The sequence below is a fragment of the Caretta caretta genome, chromosome 7 (genome assembly GCF_965140235.1).
Source record: "Caretta caretta isolate rCarCar2 chromosome 7, rCarCar1.hap1, whole genome shotgun sequence".
NCBI lineage: Eukaryota > Metazoa > Chordata > Testudines > Cheloniidae > Caretta > Caretta caretta.
In genome coordinates, this window is record NC_134212.1 from 37,752,529 (window position 1) to 37,778,620 (window position 26,092).

At 41.4% G+C, this 26,092-nt stretch overlaps 1 protein-coding gene across 12 annotated transcripts in view; it reads left to right on the forward strand.

The window, feature by feature from the left end:
* Positions 1 to 1,151: 1,151 nt before the first annotated feature.
* Positions 1,152 to 26,092, forward strand: part of RAF1 (Raf-1 proto-oncogene, serine/threonine kinase) — a 98,226-nt gene continuing 73,285 nt past the window's right edge. For 3 of the 12 annotated variants that reach the window (XM_048859139.2, XM_048859137.2, XM_075130554.1), the window contains exons 1-2: positions 1,231 to 1,363; positions 2,052 to 2,116. The gene's annotated coding sequence lies outside the window, so the exon portion shown is untranslated. Of the gene's footprint in view, positions 1,172 to 1,230; positions 1,364 to 2,051; positions 2,117 to 26,092 lie in introns of those variants that run through there. The other 9 variants (XM_048859143.2, XM_048859142.2, XM_048859144.2 and 6 more) reach the window with 6 other exon arrangements.

The following is a 26,092-nucleotide window of genomic DNA, read 5'->3' on the forward strand; positions in this document are numbered from 1 at the left end:
TAGCAGAGGTGAAAGTGGGTCAGTACGGTGTACTGGTAAGAAGTTGCCACCGGTATGGGCCTGTACACAGCCAATGTTAAAGCGCTGCTGTGGCAGAGTTTCAAGGACTCTCCTGGGAGGGCTGCCAAAGGTGTTGGGGGGAAGGGGCAGCTCTCCAGGGCCTGGTGATTTAAAAGGACCTGGGGCTCCCACGGCAATGGCTGGAGCCCTGGGCGGCGCAGAAGAGTTGGCTGGTGGAGGCTGACCCCCAGCTCCGCCTCTTCTGGGGTCCCAGAGCCAGGCCCCATACAGGTGAGAGTTTTATGTTACTTTCACCCCTGGCTGCTAGGTATGCTTGCCAAGGTGGGCAATCAGGAAAAGGCATTTCAAAAACACAGGGGAGGTTGTAAAGGCAGGAGGGTGGTTTCTGGTCGGTGAGCCTTGAGCAGTGGAGTTTAAAAGTGTGACTAGCAGTCAGTGTAATGGAATGGGGCAGTGTGGGCCAGCTGCTGGAAGACTGGGAGGGTCAACACAGGTCCTGCAGTGACTACACAGGCACCGCGTCCTCCTCAGACGGTCGATGATGCCTCTACCCTGTTGAGAGGGTGGTTTTCCTGCATGTTGCTGCTACAGGGGCTGGAAACAAATTTGAGCAGACACATCCACAAATAGGTCACTGCAAGGGAACGAGCAGCGCCCAGCCTCGCTAGGGGAAGCTAGTCTCTCACGCTGACAGAAGCAGCACCAGCTACATCCAAAACTGCAGCTACTGGGGCGGGTGTGACACCCCACTGCCAGGCTACTTCCCCCAGGGGAAGAGCAGACAGCTCAGCAGAGCTCTGGCAGGCAAGCCGAGCTCGCCTCTCCTCCCTGCAAGTAGCCAAAGCCCCTGCATCCCGGAAGAGGCTGAGGCGGAGGGAGCAGAAAGAAGCGAGGCAGAGCAGCCAGCTGTGAGTAAAGAGATCCCGCCGCAGCTGCTCCCGCAGGAGAAGGGCGAGCCCCAGCCCCCAGGAAGCGCAGTGGCGGCGGGGCAAGGCGTATGGTCGCACTGATTGTCACAGAAGAGGGGCGGGCAGTGGCTGTTGTCAGACCCCACTCCGCACGCAGAGCCGGAGTCTTTCACCCCCTCTCCCCACGCGGCTCCCCCTGCTCTCAAATGGCGACTTGGGTCGCACAGGGGGCGGGCCAGAAGGTGGGTCTCATCGATGGCTCGGCGGTCTGGGCTAGCGGCGAGGGGAGGAGGAGGAGCCGAGCGCCGGCCCGATCGATGGGCTCGCGAGAAATGTCTCGCGGAGGGTGAGGCGGCCATTTTAGATGGGGAGCGGAACGAACGGCGCCGAGTGAGGAGCGAGGCCGGGGGAGCCGTGGAACCTGCGTGAGGGAGGTACGGGCAGTGCGGGGACCATGGTCACTGAGGGGGGTGGAGTAACGGGGGTTCCCCCTCCCTCGGCCGGGCTCCCCTTCCTAGCTCCTTTCCCTGGAGCGGAGTCAGCGGTTCCTTGCCCTGTTGCTGAACCCCGGGGACGCTGACCCGCCCGGGGAGGAGACGCCGCCCCGTTGGAGAGCGGGTGTCAGCGAGGTGACCCTCTCTTCCCCCGACATAGGCGGAGGGCCCTGGGCTGCCCTTGCGCTAGGAGCGGTGAAGAGAGGGGACCGGACGGGGGCAGCCTGCTGGAGCCGTTTGTAGCTGGGTCCCTGCCTGGCTTGAGCCTTGAGTAGGGCGCTCCAGGCGCAGTGGCCTGGACCCAGCACCGCGGAAGGGGACAGGGACGGGGAGGGGGGCTCCTCCTTCTGTAGGCGCTGCGGATCAGGGGAGGGTGGCCCTTTTGCCTGGCGGTGTCAGTGGGAGCCCCCCAGAGGTGACTGGGGGCAGAGAGAGTATTCCCTCCTGCAGGGAGAGACGCTGGAAAGCGGGGCTGTAGCCAGGGGTCTGTGACAATCATTAGCTAAGTGGCCGAGTAGTGTGGGGCGTGCCATGTAGCTGAGGAGTTTGTACAGCCCTTCCTGTTTTAGTTTGTTTCTCCTTCTCCATGGGTTTTTTTTTTTTTAATCTCTCCCACACTGTTCATTAGGTCTGGCGGGACAGGTGAGCAATGGGCACCTAGAAGCACCTGGAATGCTACCCTGATAAAGTATGGTATGCTGTTCTGTATTTATCTGTACTGAAATGATCTACTTGGAGCTGTACTAGTACTGCACAGAATTGGGGACTATTGTGCCAAGTATCTAGTGCTGTACAGATGTAGCCCACTAAATCTTACTGTCACCTTGATCTGCTCTATTGCACTGAGAATAGAAAGTGTATGTATCTCTTATATGGTTAAATGAATCAGTTTTTAAACACAGTGCAAATCACTGTTTGGACATTGGTATTTCAGTTTTGATGCTACATGCTTTGGTTTAGCTTAAACCAGTTCTCAGTTGATTTAAGTTCAAATTAAATACACCTTTTGTGAACTGCAATGAGTGTGTCTTTGCAGGGATTTTTTTTTTTTTAGCAATTTAACCAAATATGTTTAAAATTATGACTTTTGTTAAACTGGGGCAACTTTGCCATGTAGACAAGGCCTTTCTCTAGAGCAGTACCTTATGATTATGCGGTTACATAGAGCCCATTTATCTAAGGTTCTGGTAGGCATACAAATGGTCTTCCCCTAAATAGCATCTTCTTGTATAGTTGTCATGTCTTCTGGCGCAGATTCTGAAATTTACATGTCTGATGTTGCCTTCTACCCTAATAGCCTTGGAATGGCATCCATAAATGAAAGGAGTTCGTCAGAGGCTCTGAGGCCTCAGAACCAATTGAAGTTGGATTGTCAAGCTGGGGATGTGTTCCAGGCCTGTAAGAGGCAGTTGGAGATTGTCTTAAGCATGTAAAGAAGAGAAGGAAACTGAGTGGGCCCTTGAACATTTTACTTGCCTGGGGCTCTACAGAAACTGAGGCCAGCTGTGGTGGATGGAAAATGCTTGAAAAGAGGGTTAAAAATGATCATCTGTGTTGAAAAGCTTGTAAATAGCTAATATTTAGATAGTGCCCTACAAACATTGACTAATTAATAGGTCTGTTTGTTGTGTGAAGATGAAGTATGCTTGTGGCGAGTTTACATAGGGACATTCAGGAAAATTAATCCAAATTAGCTAAAATTGTGAATTTAAAGCAGATTAGTTAAACAGTATTAAAACCCTGTGTGGGTGCTCTCATTCAGAATTAATATGATCTTAATTTGATTTAGTTTAAGTAGTTAATTTCTCTCTGTAGACAAACTCTTAGATTACTTTTGGTCACTAAATTGTGTTGACACAGATCAGAACTTTAACCTATTTCATGAGTGTAATTTATTTAATAATACAAACCTGGCAAAATTGTGTTGGTAACATAGATTTGCAAAGATTGCCTGTAATGGATTATTAAATTTGAAGCACACTCATCATGCAGTTTATGTACATACTCAATATCTCCAAGACTAGATATTTTATTTCACAACAGCAGTAATTTACTGTACTTTCATGTTTACCCGATTTGAGAAATGTGCTACTGTTTTCGGACCAGTCATATCCACTTGATACATACTGTTTGTAATGACAGGATCATGGTGGGGTACTTATGGATATAGGATGAAAAAATGCTCTTATATTTTGTGGCATGTATTTGTTGTAAGAAAACTCTTCTAAAGCAGAAATATGAGATGTGTTCAATACATACATAGGACAGGTTCTCTCAGTAGACTGACTAGATAATTCATGTCACTGATCAAATATAACAGAGTTCAGTGAGGCAAAAATGCTACCTTTTTGGTCTTTATAAAATTAACTAGATTCTTTTAAGGAATGGGTATGAATTAATTACTTTTGCAGGTTTGAGATGATTTGAAGTTGGTATGGTATGCCTTGCATAGTTGAATATATGAATAATCTCGGTATGCTTTCAGTTATGTATTTGCTCTAGCACTGCTAAAAGGAAAGGCAGAATTTAGACAGACATAATTTTCTGAACAGTTAATTCTCAGTGGATTACTGGACCTTGCTACTTGCACAGTATTTTTTTTGTAAATAACTATTTTACTTTGGTAAGTATCGGCTGCATGTTTACTTACTTAGTTACTTGAATATTGCCTTTATATTATAAACGTCGTCTGTTCCATGCAAAGGTGATTTTGTTGGAATTCTGGATGCTAACATTTTATAGTTAAATGGAACATGCCTCTTTTATGTATTAAAACCCTACTTTGGTTACATTACAGTCCAATAAATGAAATACTGTCAGACCAGGTCTGTGCTACAAACTTACATCAGTATAACTACGTCACTCAGGGGTATGAAAAATCCACACCCCTGAGTGATGAGATTATATTGACACCCCCCCACCCCGTAAATAGCACTGTATCCATGAAGACCTGTCGACATAGCTACTGCCTCTTACGGAGGTGGATTAATTACACCTCCCGGAGTAGCTCCCATCGGCTTAGTAGTGTCTTCATTAAAGCTGCTGCAGCTTTTTAAGTGTACACCTGCCCTCTGAGAGAAATTTTTGATTGGGTTTAGCCATGATCTCTCAGTAGAGTTCAAAGCTAAGAAATGTAACAACCACGGTTAAATGGACTTTATATCAGTGGACATTTGTTTTCATGAGATATAGTCAATGTTGATTGACTCCAAGTGTTTTCTGGAGTTTTTGCCTTCTTTGTGGTGAGGAAAATTTAGCTTTTCAAAACTAGGATTGCAATACAAAAATTGTCTAGATTCTCTCATGAGCAATACAAAAATATATCCATCTGACTTTGTTTGCCATTGCAGGTGTGTCTAAGTTTTGCCATTCTTCTCTAGTGCCTGCTCCAAAAACAGATATCCTGCTTACTGAAATAAATGGAGCAGAGCATACATTCTAACCAGTCAAAGCTGATTTGTTTTAACTTTAGACAAAACAGTTAGGCAGTGGGCCTTTCATGTAATGTACTAATATATATGGCAATACTGGTTTGTTTCCTTTCCACTCTCGGGGAAATCAGATTTAGGTTTGTATCTGGAGACCATTCTGATATTTAGCTTGATCTTTCTGTTCTGCAATTTTATTCCATTTTACCCTTCTATTGAATCGTTACATTGCCTATACTATGTGAGGCCTGCTGTCTGCATATTTCAGTTATGTATTTCAGTGCTGCCTAGCTTCTCCTCTTTTTATTGTTATGTTAGATTGTTCCAATTCAGATTCCAAATTGGGTGTTGCATTGCATCTTTGTTGTTGGTTTGACCAAAAACTGTTTCTTTTGTAAATTACTCACAAAAGGGTGTTAATTTGTATTGCATTCCAGTTGATGTACATAGTATTACTTAAGAACAGTTGGGACATCTTATAAGTATATTTTTAGATCACAAACTGAAGGAGGTTGCTTCACTGACTTGCAGCTGGGTGTGGTGAAGGGTTAACCATATTAATTAAAGTTGGCTCAGAATTTTAGACTTTTAATATAATGGGGGCTCAGATTTGCTTTTCTTAACTCTCTTTGGAGAGCAAGCTAGAATTTTGAAAATCATTGTTGAGGGAATTGCCCAATGGAGCTGCAAAGCTGGAGACTTAGCAAGAAAGAGACAGGCATTGCCCTGCTTCATGGAGCGAGGTGGTCCCCTCTTCTCTCTTCCTACCTCCTGGATGACTTGGGGAGAGTGGGGAAACTCCATTCTGTGTTGCACTCCTACTGCTAAATCCCTTTCTCGCTCCTCAGAGGAAGGGTATTGTGGCTTTTATTCCCTGATCACTGCTCCTTGCTCTGTCTAAACCTATGGGTAAATCAGACAGTGGCTTGCTGAGGTGGTAGAAAGACTGTTCGTATTCGTTGCTTGTAAAGCATGCCAGATAATTACTAGCTTATGGTAGGTATGAAAGGAGGGAACCAAAAGGGTCCAGGAGGAGAGCAATGCTGTGATGAGAGGCCATCTACATGAGAATGAGAGGATGCTAAGATTCCCCACCCCCTCCCACCCCCCCCCATGGCCTCTTGGCTGCTACAAGGGAAGTAGACATCCACTGCTGTTGTACTGTTCCCTCAGCCCGGGCTCCTCACTGCTGCAAGGGGAAGGAAGAAGAGGTTTTAATTTGTAATTCTTGGGTCCATGTCTCCTGTGAATACCTCTTGTGTCAGCTGCTACTGCTGTCCAGTGTTTCCCAAGCAACAATAGTAGCTCAGACTACATGATTGTTAAATTTCACTGATGCCCATAGGATTCTGAATAGCAACAGTGACACAAGTCTTAACTTCATTGTGGTCTTGCTTGACAAAGTGATGAGCAACAGTAGAGGCACACTTGTTGCCTGTAAGCTTAAGAAGGCAAAACTGCCTGGTTCTGATTCGGTTTGTGTTTGAAAGGTTATCTTTGCAACTAAAGGTATTAGAAACTTTGTAAAAATGAAAGCTTAGATTGTGCAGAAATTGATATAGGGCCTCCTGCTCGTCAGAACAAACTTCCCACCCACTGTGGACATCTGGATTTTTTAGTTGGCTGTATACATCTGTTTACCAGTCTGGCCTGCCAGCGCAAGTGTGTGTCATGAAATAGAGAATTAAGGATCTGAGGAGTTAAAAGAAAACTGTACTGATTTTGTTTAGCCTAGCAAAATCGGATATTATTACGTACCTGAAGAAATTCTGTGTACTTGAAAATAAATTTTAATATTAGAGGTTTGGCATTTGCAATTTTATCTAATAAAACGTTTAATAAAAAAGTTTTGAGTCTTTCTAGTCTCCTCAAATATTTTTTGTATTTAAATGGGTTTCTCTCTGTCCTCCCCTGGTTGTTTTTTGGTTGTAATCTTCTCTGTCAACTAATTGTTTGTGAAAGTTGCTGGTCTGTTTGACATCAGTAGAAGTCTGGAAAAGTCCTTGATTTATGTAGAAAATAGTATCATGTACAGAAGCTTCTACTAACTTGCAAAATGCCTTGCCCCGATCTGGACTATCTCTAGGGTTGAGAACATAGTTCAATCTCCATGGCCACACTAGATATTTGTAAGTTTAAAGTTCCATATCCAATTACTAATCTGCCTATTTTTCTAAATTCTTATGTCCTTTATTCTGCTAATCTTTTCCTTCCTCTTCTTGAATCTCAATCTCTCTCCTTAATTTAGGGCATTTCTGTAATGCACCACTTTCTTATTTTAGTCTTCTTATCTCAAAGATCCTGGATTATGGATACTTCATTTGCTGAAGAACTGTACCTGGTTCTCTCTTCAGTGTTTAGAATGGTCCTTTCAGTCTGCTTGGGAGGATTTCTAGAGAAAAACATATACTTCACTTCTTACCTCCTTCCATTCTCTGTCCTGTTCCTCTCCTGGGATGAGTTTCTCCATAATGCAGTCACTTACTACCTGTTGGACTGATGAATGATGTACCACAATCTTTGTTCACTTTTCCTTCTTCCACTTGTAAAATTCTTCTCCCCGCTGTCTAGTTTGTAGAGCACTATGGTAGCATAAGGAGAAACTTGCCTGTGCTGTTTTTCTGTGCCACTTCCTTTGTGGCTGGAGCACAGAGAAACAGATGAGGAATGAGTAGTCCTCTTCAGTTCACCATAGCTGAATAAATATTATGTTCAGGAGCACAGTTGGGATAGTTTCACAGTGTAATGTAACAAATGCAGGAAAGATTGGTGTGGAGTGGAAGAAGACTGTATTTTCAGTATCTTGCATGTAAACTGGCCACTAATTGAAAAATGACAGGTTTCAGAGTAGCAGCCGTGTTAGTCTGTATCCGCAAAATGAACAGGAGTACTTGTGGCACTTTAGAGACTAAAATATATTAGACCATAAGCTTACTATATGTTCCATGAAGATATATATATCTTCTTACTATATGTTCCATTCTATACATCTGATGAATCATAGAATCATAGAATATCAGGGTTGGAAGAGACCTTAGGAGGTCATCTAGTCCAACCCCCTGCTCAAAGCAGGACCAATCCCCCATTTTTGCCCCAGATCCCTAAATGGCCCCTCAAGGATTGAACTCACAACCCTGGGTTTAGCAGGCTAATGCTCAAACCACTGAGCTATCCCTCCCCCCCTGAAGTGGGCTGTAGCCCTTGAAAGCTTATGCTCTAATATATTTTAGTCTCTAAGGTGCCACAAGTATTCCTGTTCTTTTTAATTGAAAAATGTTTTTGATGTATTAAGAATTTAATTTTTTTTAAACCTGTGGGTCACTCTTTTACTGAAAGTTGACCTCATTTGTAACAGGATGTGGACCTGATGTTAGGTCGAAACCCAGTTTCTAGCCACAATTCTAAAACCATAAAATTAACTTCAAAGTTGTAAAATACTTACTGTAAGACAACTTTGAAATTGACCTTTCAATGCATTCTGATGGAATCTGAGTTTTCTAAGTTCTAAACTACTTTTAACCTTGTAAGATGGCTGTTTTCTTTCTAAGTTCCATCATATTTTATATAGTTAAATTACTGTCTCTTAATTGTGATTTTAGTGGTTAGAATATCTTTTGTTACATTATCAGACTTGGTTTAAAAGAAGACTGCAAAGTTAAACAGAGGATGACAAACATGCCAAAACCTCTTCTCCCCCTCTCGCCCCTCCCTTCCCCCAGAAAAGCTTGAAGTGTAACCTCTTTAGAGCAGAGAATATCTTTCTGTATGATTGGACCGGCTTAGTTCATTGTGCGTGCTATTGGAATACAAATAATAAATATTTTAAAAACCAGTGTTTGTCATCAGTCTTAAATGCGTTAAATGTTTTTGCATTGTTTATCCAAGAAAGATGAAAAGAAGCTTTAATAGTGCCTGAGGCCCTACACTCAACTTGATGGCATTTGTTTGTCATATGGTACATTTTGAACATTGCCACATCCAGTGAATTCTAAAATTTCAGGGAATGGTTTAAGAATCGGGGCAGAACATTGCCGATTTTGATGAAAATCGAAAAACCAGAAGAAGGAAATGGGGGACCTAGCAGCTTCAACTACTCTTGTCTATAGATCAACTATTAACGCTTCCCACCATAACAATACCTCACCCCATCACTTCTCAGGCCTGCCCATGGTCCCAACAGGGTTTAAAATGTTAACACCCTGAATGACTTACTTCCCAGGCAGAAAGAAATAAAATAATGGTGGGAGAGGGAATAGAGAATGGGGTTGAACACAGAGCCCTTGACATAAAACAGAGGGAGGTAGTGGGGATTGCAGGGAGTTCCTGAAATAGAACAGGAGGGAAGGGAGGAATACAAGGGACTCCTGTGTATGTAGAGTGAGCTTGTCCTACAGAAGCAGAACATTTTGACCCTCTTGTTTTATGGTTTGGTTATCTCAAATGACAAAATACAAGGTTCTAGACTCATAATTCATTTCTATGAAACTATAGGGATGTCAGTGTAGAACTCGCAGATAGGCAATAATGATTTGCAAAAAAAGTAAAGGCACAGTAATGTAGTGGATTTAAATTTAACTGAAGGTGAGTTACTTCCCGGTCTGTCTTTTCTAGTCTCAGGCTTTAAGTTTACTGTGTTTAATGTGTAGCACATGCATAGGCAGTTAAGTTATGAAAAGAGAGCCAGCTTATGTTGCAATCTAAGCAGTGGCCATATAGTGGAAAGATTCCCCTTTGGCATGTTCACTAGTGCTATTTTTACCTATTCCAGTAAGATCTGCCCGTATGATTTTAAACTACAGGACAGTGACTGGAATTACTTTATTTTACCAATGTACAGTATGCGCTGAAGAGTGTTGTGAGAGAGTGTTAACCAGATGCTGCCAACTTAAAATCACATATGTCAGAACATAGTTTATATTGTCACAAATAAAATGACCACTACAGCTGAAAGAAATAGTTTTCTCCATTTCTTTTGTTTTGTGTACTTTGCATTTAACAGAAGCTTGTCAATAGTCACTTTGAGAAATTCCCTTGTGAAGTATTGAGATTCCCTTGTTGAGTATTTCCCTTGTTTGTTTGTTTTTACTCCCGCAGCAGCTAGGGAGAAACATTTTTAAAAAGAGCCAATACGATTGTAAAACAACAACAATTGGCCTCGTGGCACAGGAATGGGCATAGTGTCTGAAACTGTTAACCTGAAATTTAAGTCAATTTAAAAAAAAGTTTTGTTTATATTCTGCAAAATCTATAGCCTAAGATTCTTCTTTCACCAGGGAAAACGTTCCACACTGTGAGTAGATTTTTCAAGTCCTGCCAGAGATGAAACACTTCAACTAGAAGACTGATAATAGTGAAAATTGGAGCATATAATGAAAACACTACTTCTGTTATCACTGTAGTGTTGCAAAAGTAATAGGCTAATAGAAAATACCACATATATACAAGTTATTGCCATGTAACCCGAACTTTGACTTTTCTAACTTTCATGATTATGTAATCTTAACTACAACACTGCACTGTTGTGGTTTTTTTGAACTTATGAAATATTAAATATAATATGCCTTTATTTTGAATAGATGTGCTTCTTTCTAACAGTGTTGGCAGGTATTGTGATTTAAAACTTTCCTGATTGCAAACTGTTGGGCATGCTATTTTTGGACTTTTTTAGAAATGTATATTTATGGTAAGCAGAATTTTAAAAGTTACAATATCAGGTAAAAAAAATCAAATAAGCTTAAATGAATTTTTTAAAATGCAAAGTGATGAACTTACAGACAGAAACAGTACTCTATTTTGCTTTTATAATGAACTTACTGAGTTGATTTTTAAACAAGAACATTACAAGTGGTTTTTATTAAAATGGTCTTTATTTCTATTTAGTTGGTACAGACAAAATTGTTAAGAACAAAACATGTTAATTTTTCTCAAATTAATGTGGAACATTGCTATAATTTACAAAGCTGTTGATCTGATTAAACAAATGGCTTGTGTGTGTATGCATCTGTTGGTTCCCATTGAAAAGCAAGAACAGGCTGGCTTTTTTGGTCTACATTTGTTTTCATTTAAAAAGAAAAGGAGTACTTGTGGCATCTTGGAGACTAACAAATTTATTTGAGCATAAGCTTTCGTGAGCTACAGCTCACTTCCTCCTGAAATGCTTGTCTTTGTAGCAAAGTGTGTGCAGTATGAAATTGGAAAAATGTGTATGTCAAAAGTGCCAGGTAGGTCAGTTCAGTTTTAACCTGCTTTCAAAATAAGCAGACTCTTGTGACTTGAAAAATAATAATTTTTTTTTTTTTAAATTCTGTGTTGTCCGGAGTTTGCTGCTTCAGACTAGTGGTCTGCAGCTTTCAGCTCTTCAGGTGATAGAAGAGAGCTCATTTCTGGCTAGAAACATCCTGGGATTACAAAGTCCTATCTTTGAAATTCTGTTTCTGTTCTACTTCCTGGCCTTCCATGGGATTTTTACCCTCTTTCTCAGGGCTTGTCTACACTGGCAATGTACAGCTCTGCAACTTTCTCGGTAAGGGGTGTGAAAAAGCACCCCCTGAGCGCAGCAAGTTTCAGCTCTGTAAAGCTCCAGTATAGACAATGCACCAGTGCTGGGAGCCACGCCCCTTGTGGAGGTGATTTTTTTAGAGCACTTGGAGAGCTCTCCCAGCGCTCTGCCGCTACCACACAAGCCACGTTAAAGCACTGCCAAGGCAGCGCTTTAGCGTTGCCAATGTGGACTAGCCCTCAGTCAGTGTTGGATTATTTTAGGAAGTGTATGTTTAGTCCAAAATGGGGATTCTGGGTCCCAAAAGTATTTTTACTCCTTTTAGCTTTCCAGCAGCACTAATGAGAACTAACAGCTTTTCTGATTGATGCTTGGTTTACAGTTCTTCCTTTGCCCAATCTGAGCCTCATGTCTTAGTTATTAAGACTTGTCTGGGTTTCCTAGAAATTTTTTCTCGTCATGTGCAGGTTTGTTTAAATATAACTACTTTTATGGCCCTCAGAGTTCTAGTTTGGTACTGCATTTTCTTGAACCAGTGCTTGGCAACAACAGCCTCAATTCAGCAAGGTGCTTAATTGTAGGAACTTTACACAGGAGTAATCCTATTGCTGATCAGCAAAGCACTTAGCAAGTGCTTGACTTGACTTCAGTGAGATTTAAGCATGATACTTTGAGTAAAAGTGAAATTAATTAAGGGCTTTAGCATCCTGCTGAATTGGGGACAGCATTACAATTAATTGTGTGATATGTGGAGACCAATCTAGCCTTATAAATTCAGTGTCTTTCCACAAAAAGAAAAGGAGTACTTGTGGCACCTTAGAGACTAACCAATTTATTTGAGCATGAGCTTTCGTGAGCCACAGCTAGCTCACGAAAGCTCATGCTCAAATAAATTGGTTAGTCTCTAAGGTGCCACAAGTACTCCTTTTCTTTTTGCGAATACAGACTAACACGGCTGTTCCTCTGAAAAGTGTCTTTCCACTGAAATGTTGCTTAAAAATGACTGATAACTCCTTACCTAAGGCTTAGAAGGTCCTGAAAACTTGCCATGATAGTGTAGGAGGAAATAAAATTAACTCCTATGTTAAGGTAATACTTGTAATATGCAAGTAATCGTTTCAGTGTGGTGTATTATACAGCTGTCATATTTATGTTTTTGAATACCTCTGCTTTTTGTTTATATTCACCAGGTGTTGTACCTCAGGGTTTCATTCCCTAGGACTCCAGTCACTTTTAGTAAAGATTAAATGTATAGATTCCTTTTCCATTCCGCATGAGTTCTGGCTCACTTTCCTGTAGGAAGGGCCATCTCTTCAGTGTCATTTGCTATGCATGCACTCTTTGGCTATTGAATAAAATGTGGCTCGGGGTTTTTCAGAAATACCTGACGTCTGGTATGATAGCTATAGTTGTGCAGATTTGTGTTTTGTAAGACATACACAGTTTGGGTGAAGTGCAATGTAACCATAGTTTTTAATCAATCTTGTACAATATTTTGCTTTGTGCACCTGATAGTGCAGAAGGTTAGTTTTGTCCCTTATTTACATGTTCTCTTTCTCTTGATAGCATCTATCTTTCTGCACAAATGTAGGTCTGTCACAAATAATGGTAAGCCTCATTAATTTGTGATTTGGATTTCCAGACTTACAAAATGCTGCTGCAACCAGGATTTATGGTAAGTGGACATTGCTCTTCCTTTGCACCAAGAAGTCTATTATGAGGAAGACATCTTTTGAAGTAGAGTTTGTCATTAGGTTCATGGAATTTGGAGCAATTGAAGAAGCATCCCTATAAAATAAATCTTTATAATTCAGGAAAATGTGTGCAAAGGATGGTGTGGGGCATCACGGCTTACCATACCAAACAGAGGTGGAATTCTTTGAGAACACCATCTAGAACATACTTTCTGGACACTTGTGAGGGTATATTAACAAATGACTGACAGAATAGCAAACAGCTTTTTCCCATGTAGGATCTGGAGCTTCTAATTTAATCAAGTATTTGTTTACCATTTTATGTAGGCTGCTTTGTTCACCCTTCTGGTATGGTAAACTGTAAAATAAGAATAATAAAAGTGGTTACAGAGCTGTCCAAACAGTTTGGAGCTAATAAAACTCTAGAGTATTATCGTGTGTTCGGTTTCTACAACCTGAGCCAAACCTATCTTGACCCATGCCCAGATGTATTTTAAAAGCAATTAATGTAGAAGAATGTGAAAACTCTCTTGTTCTTTCTACTTTGATGACTCAGGAAAATAGTTAATTGTGAGTTAGTTGGTTCATTGCATCCTATTTTGTGTTGGTATGTAAACGTAATATACTATAGTGTCTAGTGATTTGTAAGTATCATAGTAGAAAGGAAAAGGTCTTTCTCGAATACAGACTAACACGGCTGCTACTCTGAAACCTGTCATAGTAGAAAGGCTTTCCTTAGGCAGTATTGTAACCTAACTATTTTTATTTGGTCCCCATTTTTTGTAAGATAATACAATATAGCACCACGTCTTTTCTCCTTGTATTGTTGGCATGCTCTGTAAACAGACAGTCCCATTTGACTGAGTTGTAGTTTCAAGAGCACAAACATCAACTTTGAACAAATAGCTTTCTGGCTTTTTTTAGTGTGAAAGGGTTATAGAAATAAGGTCAATTTTTATGAAATATTTACTCATTTGAGCTTTATTTTAAGTTTTAGAAACATCTATATCCCTTAACAGCTAGTTGCTTTAAAAGCAATAATGTTTTTTTCTGATGAAGTTAAAGCAATATATTGTACTGAAGTGGGCTCCTCTCAGCTAATTAAGGCCTGGATAAATGGAAGTCTTGCATTGCTTCCTGAAGCTCACCAAACTTAGTCTTAAAAAAAGAAAACCAAAAACCAACCTCCTTTGGTGGTGGTAAAGGAGCCCTGCGGAGGAATTGTTAAAAAGTGGATTTGCAGCATCTTCTGCTTTTTTTTTTTTTTTTAATTAAGCTGGCCTGAAAGATCCCTTTAAAAAGAAAATTATTTGCTTTTACCCTAGGTCTTGCCTACACTTAGTTTTACCAGCACAGCTATATGTTGGTAGGGGGTAGTGGTGGTTCCCCCACCCCCCGACAAAGTTATTCAGCGACAAGCCCTAGTATAGATAGTTATACTTTATATAAAGTGCTTTATATTGATATTCAGATTTGGGAACCAAAAGAAGCTATAAGTTATATTCGTATAAGCCCTTTTATACTGATGTAAGCAGATCCAGAATAGAGGTGTTTGCCACTTTAACAATGCCGGATAGTTAAGGCAGCAAAACTTATAAGTGTAGACAAACTCATAGAAATATGAGGAAATAAATTCTGGCCATCCCTGGGGTTTGCCCTTGTGGATGGTTTGGAACAGGTGTATTTTTAACTTTTGCATCTTACTTGGATGGGCAGTGGTGAAAAGATAGTTATTGCAGTTACATAGATTTAGCAAAAATGAAAACCAAAGTTTTGAATAGTGTGACCACTATGACCTTTGTAGCTTAATTTTCACTCATTTTGTGATGCTGACACTTCTCTAGTTCCAGTCATCTTAGTTTTCCAGGTGAGATAGGACCTGAATTTGTAACATTTAAAAAAAAAAAAGAAAAGAAAAGAAAAAGAAAACCAAGAAGGAGGGGGAAAAAACCTCTTGAAATAATTTGGAGGGAACCCCTCTCACCATCTTCATACATCATAAAGAAGCAAGAGAGTAATAAGCCCAGTCTTTCCTTTGCAATTCACTTAGTGTGTCAGTGCCATCTTAGGCTCCTTCTTCTTGCTCTTTGTTAAATGGAGTTTGTGTATATTGTGTCTAAATTATTCTCCATTGAAAAGTCTGTTATGGAATGTAACTTTTTTATGCATAATGTAAACAGGTTAAAAGAGAATGAAGAACAAAGAAGGAAAGAGGAAAACCACCAACCATCCTAGAAATAAAAAAGTTAAAGAAGTAATGAACATCAAAAATGAAATGTCTCTTCCCATCAATAAAAGTATAAAAATGCAAAAATCCTGCTTGCTGCTCTTCTCTATGAGGTCATGGGCCTGGAACAGGATCTTCTTTTTTTCAATACTAAATATGTCAATTTGTTTAACCTTTCCTTATAGACCATGTGTTTTTTTTTAAAAAAACCTTTTATTTTTTTTCCTCCCTTCTGGACAATATCCAATGTGTCCATATCTTTCCTAAACTATGGCATCCAGAAGTGGACACTGTACTCCAGCTGGGGCCTTACCACTGTGAGCAGAGCAGGAAAATTATCTCCCGTGTCTTACATACATACTTTATCTACCTGTATGCAAAGGGTGGGAAGAGAGTAATTCCACTTCCCTCCCTCAGCAGAGACCCCTCTCCTTTGCTGGCTGTATTGCTGCTAGAGGAGCTGTAATGGGGAATTTTCTGAATGCCAGGCTCACCATCCTCTCGGTGCTGATTTTGTTTGTGATGAAGGACTGACAAAACCTCTTACCATCTGTATAGACTCCCACAATGAGTTAATCTCCCATGTCCTGAGCCTGGTACAGCTGATTTGAGTGCCCACAATGTACCATGTCATAGCTTTAAACTGGATAATTCAAGGGAAATTATTTTTGTTACCTTGAAATTACTTTGCATCTAGAATATCCTGTCTGTTTTTTTTTTCTGGCTTGTAAAAGGTAAATGTTTAGTCTGAACAGCTAACAATTTCGCACTTCCTTGCCAATGAGTGTTTAGTCTGGTGATCAAGAAGTCTGGAAGCTCTCATGATGTATAGTTAATATGAAGTTTATGAGATTTGTAAAATGTCTTTTCCCTTCTCTTTCTTTTTACTGTTGTACAAAGATTTAAATATAACTTTTTCCCCACAACTTGTCCCTTCCACCTGGTTAGCCAACTGATAAAGTCACACATGGTTTTTAATCAAACAAGTTAGTACACAAGGGGAAAGCATAGAAGATGAACACTTTTGAAACAAAATCTGTTTAAATATAAGATTTTTCTAGGAGGAATGAGGATTTAAAAAAATAACAAACAAAAAACAGTTCCTGTCTCAGGCATAAAGATCACCAAATTATCCATCAGCATCTTTGGTTGTTTAGTTTAACTCTGTGGTCTTTTTTGATACGTTTTTTGTTTCTTCAGTGTAATAGTTAAAAATTGAGGGTGGTATAGAGGGTTTTTTTGTACAGAAGAGCTTTGAACACTTACCTGCTTGGGTGTTTATTTTCTTATTATGCAAGATATAAAACATACTTTCTGAATTTATTTTTAAACTATGAAGGTTGGCAGATGAGACTAAAGGCATGGTTATAGAAAATGTTTTAAATATAATTATAGTGCATGAGTTTTGTTCAGCTGAACTGCATGAATCTAAATACAGCATATTTCAGAAATTCACTTTTTAAAATTTTTTGGGATGTTCTCTATTTGTACAAAACAATCAGAACTGATGTAAACAAATATACAAACAATATCCATCTTCAGAAAGGCATTTGTTTTCATTAGACAGTGATAATAGTTACATAAAGCTAAGTGCGCAGTCTTCAGTGTGTAAGTGTTAATTTTGACCTTTACCCAGCAGCCTGCTTTCTTTTTGCTTATATTATTATAATTCAATTGATAATTGTTAATGATTTGTTCTGGTTCAAAAATATGAACAAATTCTAGAAATGCAGGACTGGATTATAGCTCAATCCCTTTGAGATTTTAAAATGTATTTACTCTGAATCAGTATTGTAGGGTATGTCTACACTAGAAATGCTACAGTAGCACAGCTCCAGCGCTGAAGCTGCAATGCTATAGCATAGGTACTACAGTGATGGAAGGAGTTCTTCATCATCATTACACATATTGAATCTATTTCCCCATGTTAAGTATCCTTGCACCTTCTTGTCAACTGTCTATATGGGCCATCTTGATTATCACGACAAAAGTCTTTTCTCCTGCTGATAATAGCTCATCTTAATTAATTAGCCTCTTACAGATTGTATGGCAACTTCCACCTTCTGTGTGTGTGTGTCTGTGTGTATAATATTATATATACACACACATATAATCTTCTTACTATATGTTCCATTCTATGCATCCGATGAAGTGGGCTGTAGCCCACGAATGCTTATGCTCTAATAAATGTTAGTCTCTAAGGTGCCACAAGTACTCCTGTTCTTTTTGCGGATACAGACTAACACGGCTGCTACTCTGAAAAGAATGACTGTAGTAAATCCACCTCTCCAAGAGGTGGTAGCTAGTTTGACAGAAGAATTTGTCTTTCAACCTGGCACTGTCTATGCTGGAGCATAGGTCGCCTTAGCTACATCTCTCAAACAATATAGCTAGGTCGACCTAGCTCTCTAGGGTAGACCAGCCCTTAATCCAGGGGTGGGCAAATTTACTGGTCTGAGGGCCACATCTGAGAATAGAAATTGTATGGCGAGCCATGAATGCTCACAAAATTGGGGTTGGGGTGCAGGAGGGGTGAGGGCTCTGGTTGGCGGTGTGGGCTCTGGGGTGGGGCCAGAAATGAGTTCAGGGTGCAGGAGGGGGCTCCAGGCTGGGGTGGGGGAGAGGAGTGCCGGGGGAGGGGAGTGAGGGCTCTGGCTGGAGGTGCGGGCTCTGGGGTGGGGCTTGGGATGAGGGGTTTTGGATGCAGGAGGGTGCTCTGGGCTGGTATCGAAGGGTTCAAAGGACAGGAAGGGGATCAGGGGGTTGGGGTGCGGGGTGCAGGCTCCGGGCTGCGCTTACCTCAAGCGGCTCCTGGAAGCTGTGGCATGTCCCTTCTCCGGCTCCTATGCGAGGCGTGTTCCAGCAGCTCTGCACGCTGCCTTGCACGGCCAATGGGAGCTGCAGGGGCAGCGCTTGGGGTGGGGGCAGGGTGCAGAGCGGAGGCCCCTGGCTGCCCCTATATGTAGGAGCTGTGTGGCACGGCCCCTGACCCTGCTTCCTGGCTGGAGCGCCGGAGGGGGCCATGCTGCTGCTTCTGGGAGCTGTGCTGGAGCGCCGGAGGGGGGCAATCTCCAGACCCCGCTCCCAGCACGAGCTCGAGGGCTGGATTAAAACAACTGGCGGGCCATTGTTTGCCCGCCCCTGCCTTAATCACTTCTTCAGCCCATTATGCTGCTACTGTGACTTCAAGGAATCTTTCTTTTTATAGTTATGCCACTTCATTCAGGATTTTATTATTTTTTCCATCAGCTGCTCTCTCTTCTACCAGCAGCGCAATTGAGGGGGCAGGTGTTCAGCCTTGGGTGTGGCACAATTCAGGACCTTAACATAATTGTGTTGAGTGAAGATCAGAAAAGACCATAACAGTTTTACAGTCCTAAAATTGTAAATGTAAGTGTATATTCTGGAAAATATGGAAGCAATACTGAGAGAGGTTGCACTTTAACAGATTTTTAATATCTACTTTTATATATATTTTGGGAGGGGCTAGAAAAAATTATTGGACACCTGTTTCCTGCTATTTCCACCTATTGGTTTCCTGCTAAATGCTTACAAAATTGCAGTTTAAAATAATGTATGGCAAGAGGGGTTAGGCAGAGCCTTAAGGACACCTGAATTTTGGTATTGCATCTTGGACTTCAACACCAATTGATTTTACAACCGCATGAACTTTGCAAATTAGTTAACATGGGTACAGTAGGGCATGGAGTTTAAAACTTTCTCCTGAGTCTTGTTTCAAAGCTTTTCTCGTTACTATTTAATCGCTTACTAACTCAGTTCATTGAAAGTTGCATAAAGTATGTTCTGTGCTAGATTTATGTTCATTCTGTTATAACTGTAATCTTAAACTTGGTACTGTTTTTCCCAGGATTCAGAAATATTGGGGATGAGGCTGTGTTCAGTTTTAAACATTATGTGGAGAATTCTGGTTTATCAGTTAAAAATAAAAACAACCCTCCGCCCTGACTGTATTGTAAATTATTTCTTATCTGAACTGAGCATACTGCACCACATAATGTTTTTGTTTGATCAGATTTGTTGTTTCTTAGCAGTAATATGGTAACATCCTCACAGCTGCACCCTGTTCCACGAAGAAAAAAGTGTGCAAAGCAGGGGAGTGTGCTGTAGAGGTGGGGCTAAAAGACGGAGTTTCTGTCAGCATGCAGAGGCTGCAGAGAGGAATCAGCTAGAGATTCCAGCCAGAAGGTGCAGCTGCAAAAGCAGCCAAAGCAGGGATTCTGGGGAGGGGGAAAGAAGGGGGGAATGGAATAAAATGATGGCCACATGAATCCCAGCATACGCTTAGACCCAGAATTCTACAGGGGAGCAGCTGCAGAAGCAGCCAAAGGAAAGGCCATCAGAAATCCAGAGAACTTTCTACAGTTTTGGCTGGACTTTGTGCCCTGTGCTGTTCAGCTGTTTGCCCAACTCTCCCTCGCAGTCTCTTCAACTGGGCTTTACTCCATATCTGTCCTTACCCTCATCTTGCTCCACTTTCCTACCTTCCCATTTCTTGCCACTCCATCCCCTCCTAACTAAACCTCCCCTTCCTTCGCTCACCCCCAAATTTTAGGAACCGACATAACATTTATGCCATCACATGGTTTACTTTGGTTGTGTATTATATTACACACACAAGTTACATTAAAATATTAAGTTTGCAAAGTAAAGCACTCAAAAGTTAGGAAATGCCAGTATTAAGGTTGCCTTAATTCAGCCTCCCCTACGTGTGTGCATTATGATACAGCCTTTAATTACATGACCAAGTACTATTTTTTCCACTATGCTCTGGGGAAATCTGGGTTGCGTACTGAAGAAGGTTATTGTCTGTAGAGTCCTTGCCTCGTTTATCAGAGAAGTTGGAAGGTGTGTAAGACTGAGGTGGGAATTGGAGGATTGTCTCATAATTAAGGCTGATAAATGCTATTCTGGAGAACTGGATTTGTTCTCTGCTTCTGCCACAGGGTTCCTGTGTGTGATGCTAGGCAAGTTACTTAAACCAGACTTCTCACAATTTTGTGTTCTTCATTTTCTGGGTGCCCATCTTGAGACTCTGCGGTCAGACCTGCAGAAATATTGATCACTCCAGCAGCAACAGAAGTCAATAGAAATTGTGCTTTGAACATATGAAGTACTACATAAATGCTGAGTATTCTGAAAAATCAGGTCCTAGGTATCCCAAATTGGTTAATGTTTGGCAAAGTTATAAGCAACTGAAATTAAGGTTTTACAATGGGAAGTGTTGGGCAACCTTAACAGTCAGTGCTACCAACTCCACTTATAGTCCCCAGCCTGTCTTGTCAATTTTGATTGTAAACTCTTAAAGGCAGGGATCATCTACTACTTAGAACAGTGGGGCCCCATTCTTAGTTTGTCCCGCTGTAATAAATGTGATCGGATATGACACTCTCTATATCTGGCTTTGGAGTGGGAGTCTCAGGGCTGCTCAATAAATAATTCTCGACGATCTAGAAACTAATAAATTAGGCATGCAAAACACATGCCTCTTTCATGCTTTCAGTGTGCAGATAGCAAATATGATTTTGCATGATTAGAGTTGCCTGTGCAATCCTGATGATTACTGCATAAGCAAAAATCAAGAGCATATTTATGCCCCTAATTTTTTTTAAACATGAGTCCCAATATCAACTCTGCTTGAAAGAGATGGAGGGAAGAAGGAATGGTATAAACCAAGTAATAAAATATGAGATACAGTTCTCCCTTGACTGAGGTTTGTTTGTCATGTTAGCAAAAACTTCTGTAATTGCCCATAGACCATACCAAAATATAGCCTGGAATCATGGTTTTTGAGATCCCAAAGATAACAGTTCTGATACTGTTGTTGTTCACTTCCAGTAGTATGCACACTGTCAACAATAATTTCTATTTGTACATTAAGAGCATATTTTTGAAATACTTAGATACTAGCTGACGTGAAAAAATATTCTACAGTAGAACCTCAGGAATGTACACATTGCTCTAAGCCTAGAAATTGTGACTAAAACAGAATGATTATACTAACAAAACAAGACAGAGGTGCACATTACGGCACCATGGAATGCAAATGATATAGTGCAGATTTTTTTAATTTTGGTATGGTAAGAGAAATAACTATTCCAGATACTGTGAAATAGTTAAACATTCATTAGTCTCAGTGATACTATATTCAAAGTGACCTATTATACTTGTTACATATGACAGCGTCATGTGGTGTATTTTTTTAGTGGTCCAGTAATTAGAAAGCTCCTCTTTTCTCTTGTCTGACTTGTGGGGGATTTTCTCTGTGTGCAGTGTGAAGCCTTTTGGAATCAGAAAGTGGTTTTCAGATTACTCGTTTCAATCTGCCACTGAAACTCTCCTTATTCAAAGGTATCTGAGAACTGCTCCAGGGGTCAATGTTAATTTAAAGGTAACTTACAAAGAATAATGGAGGAGAGGGTTTTGTTCTCCAGTTTTGCTGCATTTGCAATGTGTGAAGGTTTGGTCAGATTTCTGTGCTTTTTTTAATATTACAAATCCAACCATAGAAAGAGAAGACTTTGACTTTCCTGGTTTTTCTAAGGTAAAAAAAAGAAAAGTGCCAGGAAAAAAAGTGGGCGTAAATTTTTTGTAGGTCACCTTTATCAGTACCTGAGACCATGGTAGTTTCTGTTCCACAATGACAATGCTGAGAGCAAGAACAAATATTATTATGGTTGAGAAATAAATATGTAGTCACAGAAAGTTCTTTTGATGCTTCTGTAATTCCTGTTAGTGATGATGGAAGTCAGGTATGTGTGTACCCGAAGGGGACAATAGGCTCCTCAGCTGTTTAAGCTGATTAAAAGCATTCTTTGTTTTTCAAGTTAGAACACAATATAATATCCATATGAAACTAGTACGTTAAAAGAACATTAAGGTTGCAAAGCAAAACACTCAAGTCATGAAATAATAAAACTAAAGTTGCCAGTGCAGTTATAACTGTCACCTTGTGTCTGTTATGATAAACTACTATTTTTTGTCAGGACCCTGGCCTTGTTCAATGTGCAGCTTGAAAAGTCCTTGAGGAGTGACAACTGCCTATTCTCATCATTTGGCCCATATTTCATTTATTGCACACCATCCAGCTCCTTCACTAAATAAGGAAAATGCTTTTCTGATGGTTACCAGGCTAGCAGTACCTGTGACTCCTTTCCAGTCTTTGAGGACACCCCCTCAGGTCTAAAGCCTCATGCCTTTCCTATCACAGCATGGAATTCTGCAGTTCTCCCACTCTGTCTGGGCCCTGAGCTACGGTACTCTGTGTAGCAACTGTGCTTACCCAAAAAGAAAAGGAGTACTTGTGGCACCTTAGAGACTAACAAATTTATTTGAGCATAAGCTTGCATGAGCTAGAGCTCACTTCGTCGGATGTATTCAGTGGAAAATACAGTGGGGAGATTTATATACATAGAGAACATGAAACAATGGGTGTTACCATACACACTGTAAGGAGAGTGATCACTTAAGGTGAGCTATTACCAGCAGGAGAGTGGGGGGGAGGGGGACGTCCTTTTGTAGTGATGATCAAGGTGGACCATTTCCAGCAGTTGACAAGAATGTCTGAGGAACAGTGGTGTTGGAGAGCTGCCTAGAAGCCTCTTGTTCATATTCCGACCTATTCATGACACGGGCTGAAATTGTGGAAAAGCAGCATCACTTGCCCCATAACCTCAGCCGTGCAGAACACAATGCTATCCACAGCCTCAGAAACAACTCTGACATCATAATCAAAAAGGCTGACAAAGGAGGGGCTATCGTCGTCATGAATAGGTCGCAATATGAACAAGAGGCTGCTAGGCAGCTCTCCAACACCACTTTCTACAAGCCGTTACCCTCTGATCTCACTGTGGGTTACCGAAAGAAACTACACCATCTGCTCAAGAAACTCCCTGAAAAAGCACAAGAACAAATCTGCACAGACACACCCCTGGAACCCCGACCTGGGGTATTCTGTCTGCTACCCAAGATCCATAAACCTGGAAATCCTGGACGCCCCATCATCTCAGGCGTTGGCACCCTGACAGCAGGATTGTCTGGCTATGTAGACTCCCTCCTCAGGCCCTACGCTACCAACACTCCCAGCTACCTTCGAGACACCACTGACTTCCTGAGGAAACTACAATCCATCGGTGATCTTCCTGAAAACACTGCCCTGGCCACTATGGATGTAGAAGCCCTCTACACCAACATTCCACACAAAGATGGACTACAAGCCATCAGGAACAGTATCCCCGATAATGTCACGGCAAACCTGGTGGCTGAACTTTGTGACTTTGTCCTTACCCATAACTATTTCACATTTGGGGACAAGGTATACCTTCAAATCAGCGGCACTGCTATGGGTACCCACATGGCCCCACAGTATGCCAACATTTTTATGGCTGACTTAGTACAACGCTTCCTCAGCTCTCGTCCCCTAATGCCCCTACTCGCACTACATTGATGACATCTTCATCATCTGGACCGCATGGAAAAGAAGCCCTTGAGGAATTCCACCATGATTTCAACAATTTCCATCCCACCATCAACCTCAGCCTGGACCAGTCCACACGAGATCTATTTCCTGGACACTACGGTGCTAATAAGCGATGGTCACATAAACACCACCCTATACCGGAAACCTACTGACCGCTATACTTACCTACATGCCTCCAGCTTTCATCCAGACCACACCATACAATCCATTGTCTACAGCCAAGCTCTACAATACAACCGCATATGCTCCAACCCCTCAGACAGAGACAAACACCTACAAGATCTCTATCAAGCATTCTTACAACTACAATACACACCTGCTGAAGTGAACAAACAGACTGACGGAGCCAGAAGAGTACCCAGAAGTCACCTACTACAGGACAGGCCCAACAAAGAAAATAACAGAACGCCACTAGCTATCACATTCAGCCCCCAACTTAAACTTCTCCAACGCATCAAGGATCTATAACCTATCCTGAAGGACGACCCATCACTCTCACAGATCTTGGGAGACAGGCCAGTCCTTGCTTACAGACAGCCCCCCAACCTGAAACAAATACTCACCAGCAACCACACACCACACAACAGAACCACTAACCCAGGAACCTATCTTTGCAACAAAGCCCGTTGCCAACTGTGTCCACATATCTATTCGGAGGACACCATCATATGGCCTAATCACACCAGCCACACTATCAGAGGCTCGTTCACCTGCACATCTACCAATGTGATATATGCCGTCATGTGCCAGCAATGCCCCTCTGCCATGTACATTGGTCAAACTGGACAGTCTCTACGTAAAAGAATAAATGAACACAAATCAGATGTCAAGAATTATAACATTCAAAAACCAGTTGGAAAACACTTCAATCTCTTTGGTCACTCTATTACAGACCTAAAAGTTGCTATTCTTCAACAAAAAAACTTCAAAAACAGACTCCAATGAGAGACTGCTGAATTGGAATTAATTTGCAAACTGGATACGATTAATTTAGGCTTGAATAGAGACTGGGAGTGGATGTGTCATTACACAGAGTAAAACTATTTCCCCATGTTTATTCCTGTCCCCTCCCCTTCACCCCCCTGCCGTTCCTCAGATGTTCTTGTCAACTGCTGGAAATGGCCCACCTTGATTATCACTACAAAAGGTCCCTTCCCCCGCTCTCCTGCTGCTAATAGCTCACCTTAAGTGCAGGTTTCAGAGTAGCAGCTGTGTTAAACTGTATTTGCAAAAAGAAAAGGAATACTTGTGGCACCTTAGAGACTACAGCTCACTTCATCGGATGCATTGATGTAGCTTATGCTCAAATAAATTGGTTAGTCTCTAAGGTGCCACAAGTACTCCTTTTCTTTTTGCGAATACAGACTAACATGGCTGCTACTCTGAAACCTGTGCTTACCCAGCCATTCCAACTGTGTTTGGACACCTGCGGTTCTTCCCTTGAGGAGCCTGTAACCACTGGTACACAGTGATAAAACAGCCTTCTTAAAACCAAAGTATTTTTTATTTTAGTAGGTACAGAGCCTAAGAGGAAAAAAGGATTTTAAAACAGTTTACACCAGTGGTTTTCCATGGAACGCATACTATGTCTAATGGGTCAGTGAAGGGTGACTCTGAAAATCAAGGTTTCAGAATGCATCCGATGAAGTGAGCTGTAGCTCATGAAAGCTTATGCTCAAATAAATTTGTTAATCTCTAAGGTGCCACAAGTCCTCCTTTTCGTTTTATGAAAATCAAGTGTCAAATCCCCAAAAAGCATTACATTTTTCTGATCATTCAAAAGTATGTGAATACCCCCACCTACTGGTCAAAACCTGGAAGTCTTGTTGTTACTATTAAAGCTCATGGTTTAATGCCCTTTCTCAGGTTGCATCAAATGCTGTACCAGGCATGTGCAACATTTATAGTTGAATTCTGTTCCTTCAGTTTTCAGTCTAAGGCTGTGTCTACACTACAGACTTTACAGTGACAGAGCTGTACTGCTGCAGCTGCACCACTGTAAGGTCTCCTGTGTAGCCGCTCTATTCTGACCGGATAGTGTTTTCCCACTGACATAATTAAACCACCCCCAAAGAGCAGTGGTAGCAATGTCGGTGGGAGCATGTCTCCCGCTGACATAGTGCTGTCTACACTAGCGCTTTTGTCGGTGGAACTTATGTCCGTCAAGGGTGTGGGTTTTTTCACATCTCTGACTGACAAAAGTTTTGCCGACAAAAGTGCTAGTGTAGACGTAGCCCAAGACTTGTATGGTAGGGGACGCAGACCACAAGCTGAATTTCCAAAGAGGTCTGCACTTCCATTTGAAAATGTTTAGGGGTCCGCAA